Source organism: Chiloscyllium plagiosum, chromosome 4, assembly GCF_004010195.1.
Source record: "Chiloscyllium plagiosum isolate BGI_BamShark_2017 chromosome 4, ASM401019v2, whole genome shotgun sequence".
Lineage (NCBI taxonomy): Eukaryota > Metazoa > Chordata > Chondrichthyes > Orectolobiformes > Hemiscylliidae > Chiloscyllium > Chiloscyllium plagiosum.
Window position 1 is genome coordinate 95,868,403 of NC_057713.1, and position 3,556 is coordinate 95,871,958.

At 38.6% G+C, this 3,556-nt stretch overlaps 1 pseudogene; it reads left to right on the plus strand.

Moving 5' to 3' along the window:
* The first annotated feature begins 416 nt into the window (after positions 1 to 416).
* LOC122549496 lies at positions 417 to 1,816 on the plus strand (annotated as a pseudogene).
* Positions 1,817 to 3,556: the final 1,740 nt, after the last annotated feature.

Sequence of the window (3,556 nt, forward strand, 5' to 3'; positions counted from 1 at the left end):
TTATTTGACACTGAACAACTGAAGGACATATTAGGAGAGGTGACCAAAGTTTTGATCACAATGATATGTATTATGGAGAACTTAAAGTGGAGGTGGAGATGCTTCAGGAGAGAATTCCAGAGCTTTGGCAGCTGAAGGCATGGCTGCCAATGGTGAAGTATTGAACTGGAGTTTTGCATTGCATGTAATCTAATGTAGCATCATCTTTTATTTCTTCTTTGGCAGTCCCTCAGTATCAAGGATTACTTTCTTCCACTCTGGAGTTGTGTGCCCTGGAAGTCCCATGCTGGCTCCACACACCAAGTCACAGTGGGGCATTTCATGTTCAATGAGTTGGGTGAGTGTGTGTTACCTGGATTTTAATACACTATCTCTGCTGTTTGAACTTAGTCTTCACTAGTCTTCATTTGTCAGAGATGTTCAAAATAGTTGGCATCTTTGTGGATAGTTCTTCTGTAGTTTGGTCAAGATTCCAGTAAGTCAGTGAGAATCTTGCATTTTTTCATAGACATTTTGAGAAAGCCCTTGAAATGTTTTCTCTGTCCTCCTGGTAACCTCTCGCCCTGGCAAAGCTCAGAGCAGAGACTTTGTTGTGGGAGTCTTCTGCCCAGCATGTACATTATGTGGCCCAACCACCCTATGTTCAATCACCCTATGATCTTTGTGTTTTTGTATGTTATGGTCTGCTGTAGTACAGCAAAACAAAACGTTTCACTGTACTTAGGTTTATGCGACAATAATAAATTGTATCAAATCAAAATCAAGCCACGATAAATTCTCATGCAAACCATAATACAATATCATGTATACATATGTGTATAGTTTTTGTTCAAAATACATTGGTAATTATTTTTGCATGGGCAAAATTGTATGGCATTGAGAGAACTTATGGTATTAAAGTCAAAAACAACTAATAGTTTTAACTTTCATTTTGGTCCAGATATGTAAGCAGCACTACACTGGACATCAGTTTTAGTACTGGCTAATACAATACTCATCTTAACCTCTGTTTAACATTGGCTTTGAAGGGATTGTGGAAGTAATCATTCTGGATTCAAGTTCCAGTGTGGTGTTGGTCAATTTGTGGCCTGTACGGAAAATGAAGTTCTTTTTCTGAATACATGTTTGTGCCAAATAAGAAAGCAATCCTGGTGTAATCTGACAAGCCCCAGTTCCTTACACTGCTCAACCATGGTGCTACAATCTGCAATAGTCTCTGGGAGTATGAGAGTTCTCTCAGGGCTGGAGAAGGTTTTGGTGATGGCAGCCAAGTGACTAGTTGGCTGTCCAGCAAGCCAAGGCAACTGGGTGCCATGATGTTGGCACCTGCTGCTTGGAGGAGGAAGTTCACTTCCTGAAATCAATTGGCTGTGATTGCCCATTATTACAAATCTGAGAACACTAATGCTGTGCTTTGAAGGGAGCACCCAAAAGGGATGGACAAGGTTTATGAATCAGTGGGACATCTTCAAACTGACTATGAACCAACTGGCAGTCTTCTCATCATTGGATTAGTTTTGTCTAATCAGAGCTCCCTTAAATTGGCAATTCCAAGTGGAGGCAAACAGCCACTCCTGACATCAGATGATGCCTGTGGGCTCTCTCCAGCCCATCATTGCTCACATCATCAAGCCTGTTAGAGGTTCTTGTTAGGTTTTTATGAGAAAGATGAACTGGTCCCTCAGATGGATCTGGAGATCAGACTGCAAAGGGTACATTTTTTGGCTTGGAATCCATTTACAGAGCTGCTGACTACCTTCAGAACATTGGAAAGATTGTGACTGAGCTATCTCAGTCAGTGAATGCAAAGCTATAATGAAATGTTAATGCGTGAGGAATGCATTCCAAAAATAGTGGCATAGTTAGCATAAAGGCCTTTCAGAGTTCGGGAATGATGCATTGCAGGACCAGGATGTTTTGCCAGCAAATGGTAGATGTCTGCCTCTTCACAAATTATACACTCTTTTTCATATAACACTTCCAAAGCTTCTTTAAACACATTTATCAACTATCCATCCATTATTTCAATCATGCCTGCTTGTAAAAAAAAATTGAAGAGCAAAAATTAATGAAACCTCCTGCAGAAAGTACAACAGAGGGCCTTTTCTGAGATTTGATAATGCACAGCAATAGCTCAATCTGAACCTGAGTTCTACTGATATAGTGGGAAGATAAATCAGCCACGTTATTGCATTGAAAGTGTTCATGCAGTTTTGGTAAAGTGGATTTATGTTGGCATAATATGAATAAAAGAGTGAAGTACATCATGACGAGATTTGACAAAAAGGAGAAGCTTTGTGTGTGTGAATCTCTGTTGTGCTTTTAAATTAGCTTCATTTTTACTGATTTCATGCACGTCTGCAGGAAAAATATCCACAGATACAGTACATCTGGCTCTTTTCACATGTAGGTGAAATATTGTGTAATGTAAGTTACCAGAAAAAATGTAAATTCTTTGATTTTATTTTAAAACAAAATCTATGCAATGGTACATTATTTGGACAAAAACCCAATAAACAGTGGATGAAATATCCAATACCAAAAGGATAAACCAGCAACATTTTAAATTATCAATTAATTCCTATTAGTTCAGTCAATTTTAAAAATCTGCTTACAGAATAGAGTCTAAGTAAAACTGTTAGACATATTTCTTTCACGGAGCTGGCGTGTAGCTAGCTGCTAACTTTGATGCGCGACAATGCAATTTATATGGTAAATTGTACCAAATAATGGTTCTAGTGAGTGTTATGGCTGCATTGAAAGGGAATGTCACGGTAAATAGCTGCCAAATTATGGACTGTGCTGTAGTGTCACAACTGCGCTAAAGACAAATAGCACAACAGGCTACTGCCAGCACCCAGCATGACACCAATGAGTTATAGAGAAGAGGAGCAGTGTGATGTGATGCTCTTTGTACTCTTATTATAAAGGAGGGTTAGTGTTTGGGCCCGATATATAAAGCAGATATGTGCAACATGGAAACTGGATGTTATGCCTCGATGTTATTCTGTGTGGAGTCTGATACAACCTCATTACTAAATATCCATCATAGGCTTTCAGAATGCAGAATACTTTGGCGCAACAAATTATGTATCTCTGAGTTAAATTCAGTGCTACGCCTTAATCCTGTCTAAATCAAAATGTAAAATGCAATAGATTTTACTTAAAAGGGTATTATCTTTCCACCTGGAGAGGGTAGTTACACCTTAAACCTTTCTAAACCAAAACATAAAATTCAATAGATTTTAAAAGGACATTATTGTAGTTACACCTGGAGAGGGAGGCAGCCAATGAAATATTCATATGCAGTTGCATCCCTGGAAGTGATACAATTACAATTTTTCTGTTACAACAATATATTTTAATGTGATTTTACACCCTCACAGGGCAGTATCTGAAGAAAAAAATTGGCCAACTGACAGGAAACAAAAGTTTTAAGTAGGGTTCCCCAGGAATCAATCTTAGTACCTTAGTACCACTATCACCTGATGAAGGAGCGATGCTCCGAAAGCTAGTGTGTTTCCAATTAAACCTGTTGGACTATAACTTGGTGTTG